At 42.3% G+C, this 7,122-nt stretch overlaps 1 pseudogene; it reads left to right on the forward strand.

Moving 5' to 3' along the window:
* Window positions 1-694: 694 nt before the first annotated feature.
* LOC142443716 (polyamine-modulated factor 1 pseudogene) lies at window positions 695-1,312 on the forward strand (annotated as a pseudogene).
* The last annotated feature ends 5,810 nt before the right edge of the window (window positions 1,313-7,122 follow it).

Here is a 7,122-nt window from a genome sequence, read left to right on the forward strand (position 1 = left end):
TAATGTGGAGCTCAGTTGAGTGAATTTTAAAGAAAGATTTGGGAATGCGAAGGGATGTTGCAGATTTTGTGCCTCAGGTTCTATCTGATTCACCAGGAAAAAGAGAGTCAAGTGGAAACCTGCCAGACTTTGAAAGACCAACTCTGAAGTGACCCAGACGTTTTCCCCAAGGTCATTACTGGTGATAAGATATGGTGCTGTTGTTATGACCCTGAAAGCAAACACCGGTCGAGCCAGTGGAAGACGCCATCATCAGCTTGCCCCCCAAAACTTGTCAAGTGAAACAAAGATCAAGATGACGCTCATTTGCTTTTTTGATGTAAGGTGGATAGCGCATTTGGAGTTCATTCCAACAGGTCAGACTGTTCATCAAAATTTCTATTTACAGGTTCTGAAAAGATTGCATAAGAGTGTGAGACAAAAAAGGACTTGATTTGTGGCAGATGGGGAACTTGTTTTGCCACCTTGACAATGCACCTGCTCACACAGCCATCTATTTCAGTGCATCAGTTTTGGGCACAAACAGCATGTCTCTCTTGCTCCATGTACCTTACTCACTTGACCTCATTCCTTGTGACTTCTTCTTGTTTCTGTGAATGAAGAGGGACATTAAAGGACAGTGATTTGATGATGAGGAAGAGGTGAAGAAAAAGATAAAGGAAGTGCTTGAAAAATCTTTCCAAGGGACTTCAACATGGCCGACGCGAGCGACCGGGGTGCTGGCAGTGGCCCTGAGGAGCACGCGCTGGAGGGCCTGCCCCTGGAATCGGCGCCACCTGGCACCTCCGTTTCGAGAGTGAAGCTGCTCGATACCATGGTGGACACGTTCCTCCAGAAGCTCATCGCTGCCGGAAGCTTCCAACGGTTCACCGACTGTTAAAAGCACGTCTACCAGTTGCAGCCTGACGTGCCCCAGCGGGTCTATGACAAGTTCATTACTCAGTTGCAGACTTCCAGCCGGGAGGAGATCGCCGAGATCAAGCAGGAGGGGAGCATGGAGGCCGCCCTGAACACCCTGGACCAAATTGTGGAGGAAGGCAAAGGCCGCACGGAGCCAACCTGGCGGCCCAGCGGGGTCCCCGAGGAGGACCTGCGCAGCACCACAGTGCCCTCCTTCCTGCAGCAGCACGACAACCTGCGGCTCCGGGTTCAGAGAATGGAGGTGGAGAACCAGCAGCTGGCAGAGGCTGTCGTGGCCGGGCGCAGGCAGGTGGAGTAGCTGCAGCTGCAGGTACAGGCCCGGCAGCAGACCTGGCAGGCACTATACAGAGAACAAAGGGAGCTGGTGGCTGTGCTGAGCGAGCCTGAGTGAAGACACCACTGCGCCCAGGCACAGAGGGCAGCCAAGATCCAAGGCTGGTGAACCCAGATGGAGGAGGTGCCTCGGGACTGGGAGAGTGGTGCCCCGGGACTGAACAGGGACAGAGGACAGGGCCGAGCCAGTCCACTGCTTCGCCCCTCCACTTTGAAACCTCTGGGGCCCACAGCACACGACCTTCCAATTCCCCCATCCATCAGGACAACACAGGGTCCCCCCCCATCCTCCCTGCAGTTCCTGGCCTGCCCATCCAGGAGCTGGCGTGCTGAATCTGGTTTTAATCTCCTCTGATTGTCCCCTTGCTAACCAACCTTTCCTTGTTCTCCCACATCCGGAAATAAACGTCCTCCTCTACACTATATATAAAAAAAATCTTTCCAAGAATGGAATCACAGATTTGACAAAGGTGTCAAGTGTGATGGAGAGTACTTTAAATGTGTCAATGTTGTTTTGTAAGAAAATTAAATACATAGCTTTGAAAAAAATTGGTTTTATTTTGGGTGAGACACCTCGTAAAATGCATATTATATTGAGAGATTAAGTCCTTTTTAAATGGAACCTAGTTGCCTTTTTCTAATTTTTTTTCTCATTCTCAAGCCTAGGTTACTCATCTTTAACTTGTTATAAACAAAGAAGGACATATTTCTTATATATATTCCATATTTTCAGATGGAAAAAGATGAAACTTTCTACTCCCATAACGAGTTACAGCTTGGAAACTTATAGGGTCAGTTATAACCTCTCCTATAAGGTTGCTAAGAATCAAAATCAACTTGAGGACAGTTTTTTTTTTAATTGAGTTGAGTTATACTCTCAGAAATATGCTGTCTTGGCCAAGACACTTTTTAAAACTATATGAGAAAGATTATGAAAGTAAAAATCTAAGGAAACCAAGAATCTATAATTTTAATTGTATTTTTTCACTGAGACAACAGTGATACCTACATGATTTAGATATCATATTTCAAAAGCCACATCTCAGAACCATAATCTTGTGCATCATGCAATATATGTGTTAAGAATTAAGAGGGAAAAAGAGTGAGAAGAATTTGATGTTTTGGAGATAAGTATAGGAAATGAGTTGTAAACAATCTATATAAATTCACAACAGCAATGAAAACAATGGGTAATTATTAATAAAAGAAGAAAGACATGGCTAACAAAAAATAAGCTTAAAAAGTTATTGATAAACATGTTATCATTGGTATTTTAGGCACTACATATTTAAAATTTTATGGTTGTACCTGAAACAAAAATATAAGCAAGACACAATTTCATTCAGCAGAGACTTGTCACAACCTTGCCTACTGAAGATGAGAAGAATTTGAAGCACTGGCTAATGAAATCTAGGATTATAGCCTTCAATATGGATTATCATATAATTTAGCAAAAACTAAAATTCTCATAACTGGACTGGCAGGTACCATCATAGCTTAAAAAAACACCTTAAAATGTGGACACAGTTTTGTAATTGGTTAATGGGTGGAAGCTAGCAGGAGTTTGATATACTTTATTTTCAGATCCTCGTTTGCCTCAAATTGATTCTTGATAGACTTATGGATATTTAGGAGTTATTCTGCTGAGAAAGCAGGACTAACTGAGAGCTGTGATAAAAGTTTTTATCATCATAACCTGAACCAAATGCTCTTAACAATGGAAGTTAAATGCACTTCATTGAAACATATCTATGATTCGACACTGGAAGAAAGGTGATGTTTTATGCAGTGGAACAGAATTGGTCTAAATTTTGTTCAAAGATTTGGTGGAAGGCGAATCTTATAAGTGATGAATTTAGATATTTGACTAGAGAGATTTTGTTTCCTATGTGGGCACCATGGGTTCTACTTGGAACTCATTGCTAAATATGGCAGAAAATATGAACTGTTTGCAAAATAAACTGCACAACATAAAACCAGAATTTAGAAATTTGGACAGCTTCATTATACAAGGTAAGAAGATGTATCCTAGAACTTTCACGAACAGTGCAGTTATACAAACCTTTGCTAAAGAGATCGATCCTGTGATAAATGAACCTAATAAATGTTTGAAGCTGGACACAAGTCGGTTTAGATAAGATGGGACAATAAAAGGCGGATTAAAGAGAAATTATCTATCTGCCTATTGGAAATTTGCAGGCAAGAAATAAAGCAATGGAGCTACTTGATTGCAAACATCTGTTTTTTCCCCAAGAAAATCAAAAGGCCTAGATGGAGAAAAAATTAGAATAACACAATTGTTGAATTGAGCAAGTTGTGCAGAGCTAGCTCATTTCAAATGGTAGAGCCATGGGTGAAAATATAGCTTCTTTTCTTTCTAAGGGTGCAACCACCATCTCTTAGGTTTCAGAGTCCAGTGACTATGGCTTTGACTTCAATGGTGACATTGTGATTCAGGTCAGGTTAGCTGCTACCTAATGCTGAGTGGTTGAGGTTGTCGTTTCTAAGGGATGCAGCAGTCTGGAGCCAGGGGATTGGGGGGAATGAATCAGTTGACAGGAGGAATGAAACTGCCCAAATCAGAAGAATATAGGTCACTTTCTCAGTGAGTATTGACCCTGGAGTCTATGCCTAAGGTGAAGGGGTTTCCACCCAAAAGTCACACAACATAGCCAATGCCTGAGTCTGGGAGGAAGGACCATAACCCAGATCCATATGATCCTAGAGAACAGAAATAATTTTTTTCCTTTACGTTTTGAGAGCTCACGCTGGAATTCCATTCCGGAATAATGAACTTGCTTGGATCTTTAATTTCCCCCATTTGGAGTTGTGTATGTTACACCATTTTACTTTGAAAATAGATACACGGGCAGTGAATCATGTATTGAGGCTTTTCTAATCAAAATTCATAACTCCCACCAAACCACCTTTTTCAGCATGGGTCAGGTAACAAGGTGGAGAAAGACACTGTTTAGATTCTGTGAGTAGTTTTGAACAGGATTCTCTGAGTGGCATCCTGTGATGTATAAAATGAGAACTCTGAAAAGCAGGCAGGGGAACCTCAGCACTAGCAAGAGCCAGGAGTGCAGAGACTCCTCTGGATCTGAGATGCCTCTGCAGTAAGCCTCCTGGATCCAGACGACAGAAGAACCAGGAGCCAGAGGATAGAATAGAATGGACAACTTCCCAACCCAGGGAGCAAGTTGAGTGCTTTTGTGCAGGAGGCTGGATTGCAGGAGGAGGAGGTGCTGGGCACTTAATCGGGGAAATTGGACTTGTTGACCCACTAATGTTGATCTGGTTGCCATAGGGCTGAGGTTGACTGGAGTGAGGTACATCTGCACACTTAGTTCAGGGAGCTGGGTTTGCTGATCCACAGAAGCTTGAGCTGAGTGCCCTCTTTTTGAGGCTTACAGCAGAATGATGTGCCCCTTTGGGCATTTATTTGAAGACCTGAAACTTTATAACATGTCCTGGTAAACATCTATTCTGAGCATTTTTCACTGACATTACAACCTGTTAATTTCCTTAGTAAACCCTTTCATCATAAATTTTGCTTGTGAATTTTGATGTAACCATAGCAATGGATATTAGAAACTAGAGAGATAAATTATAGAATATTAATTAAAGCAAAGCAAATAGACATCTTGTATTTTGTTTCACAGGTTTACAGATGGAGAATCATAAAGTAATAGGAAAGAGCACAGCTGAACTATCACCCATACTTTGTCAGTGATCCAGAAGATAGCATTTTGCATTTAGGGTTGATGCTGAAAGGTTGAGATGGTATTATAGGACTTTTTTTTTCACTTGGGAAGTGAATTATAGTCAACTGATGTGGCCCTTCTAATGATCATTTCTTACATGATATATTATGCCCTGGGTTTCATATACCTGTGGGTTCAATTTGGAAGGCATTCTAACAACTATGTTAATGATCAGGAGTGGGCTCTTGACCTTGATACTTGGGATTGAGGCTTGATTTTGGTGGAGGGTTTTCATATACCTGTGGGTTCAATTTGGAAGGCATTCTAACAACTATGTTAATGATCAGGAGTGGGCTCTTGACCTTGATACTTGGGATTGAGGCTTGATTTTGGTGGAGGGTAGGGGAAAAGTTGTATCCTTTGTTTGCTTGAAGACAGCCATACTAGGTGTAAACCAGGCCACAACGTTTGTTTTCTTTGTTATATAAAGGGGCTGCCATTCAGCTCTGCATTGTGTCATTATCTGTTCCCTGACTGACCTTTGGTAGAAGTAAGAAAAGCTGCTGTCACTTTTGGGTGGTTTAGCTTCTGCGTCTGGAACCCTGAATGTGGCTCACCTCTGCCTGACCCTCAGATTTTGGAGTAAACAGCACCCACCATCACGAGAGACATTTCCTCAGTTTGGTGGGACATTGCATTGCAGCAAATTGTATAACCCAGGGGCATGAAGGATCTACCCAATAGAGGAGTGGGAAACTGGGTATATAAGAGAGCAGGGGGAGAATGGAGGAAAGGAGTTGAAAAGTGGGACATTGGGGTTATTTTCAATTCCCAACTCCTTGTGACTAGTCTGGTACTGATTTTTACAAAAGAAATTGTTACACAGAACCGATGTGGATTTTAGGTGTCCAATTGGTACAGTGTATCTTTTTCATCAATGGGAAGATAGTGATATTGTGTTTCACAAATACAGGTGCTATACATTTTAATCTCTTTAAGGAATCCTGCTGGCACCCCGAGTTTGACAATGGGCTGCTAATGACAAGGTTGGTGGCTTACACTCACCAGTCACTCCATGACAGAAAGATGAGACTCTCTGCTCTCAAATGGATTCATAGTTTCAGAAAACAGCTGTCAGGCTTCTATAGCTCAGAATCATTTGAGTGGTGATGGGTTCGTTATAGTTAAGTATCAGGCGAGCTGGTGGCTCTCTGGGAAAGGCACTAGGCGACTAATCAAAAGACTGGCATTTCACACCCACCACTCGCTCATGGGAGATGACTGTCTGCTCCTGTAAAGATGTATCATTTTAGAAACCACAATGGAGTCCTGCTAGTGTAGAAGTTAAGTGTTGGGCTGTGATGTGCGTGGCCGACTGTTTGAAACTGCCATCCGCTCTGTGGGAGGAAGACTGGACTTTGTGCTCCAGTAAACACTTATCATTTTAGAAATCCGCACGTGGTCCTCAGTGAGCCAGCATTGACTCAGTGGCAATGAGAGAAAGAGAAATTCTACTCTGCCCTCTAGAATGTGTTGAAATTAACCAGAGGCAGAGTTTGTGTTGTTGGTTTGTTTTGTTTTATTCTAGAGTACAGGATCCCTGGTGTCACACTGGTTAACTGATCGGTTATTAGAAATCAGTAGCTTAACCCACTATCCACACCACAGGAGGAGATGCAGCGGCCTGTTTCTATAAACAGAATATAGACCTGATAAAGGCATGCTGTAATCCTACTGTGTTCGAGCGCTCCTATGTAATACAGGTGAGGACAAATGGGCTGGTACTCTTGTGAAAGCAGTTCCATTCGGAAATATAGTTTCCTTCGTTATGTTAGTGATGCCACATTAGTGTATAGTGTATGTGAAGCCAATCGCTTTTGATATTTAAAAGGAGTATATTTGTTCATAAAAGTGAAGAAGTTCAGATGCGGGAATGCAGTTGCCGTTCACCATGAAGATCACTAAATAATCATGGGACAGAAGCTACACAAATATCAGGACCTTTTCAGAGTAGTACAAAAAAGAGAATCACCCCTTATACTTGTGGACTGAATTCAGATGTTTGGCTCCCTAAACTATGATGGGATGTATTTCTCTTCACTAAAGGCAGTACCTGTTTGGAATATTTATTATAATAGGGTTATGAAATGAGGAGCAGTAG

The sequence above is a fragment of the Tenrec ecaudatus genome, chromosome 3, assembly GCF_050624435.1.
Source record: "Tenrec ecaudatus isolate mTenEca1 chromosome 3, mTenEca1.hap1, whole genome shotgun sequence".
Taxonomy (NCBI): domain Eukaryota; kingdom Metazoa; phylum Chordata; class Mammalia; order Afrosoricida; family Tenrecidae; genus Tenrec; species Tenrec ecaudatus.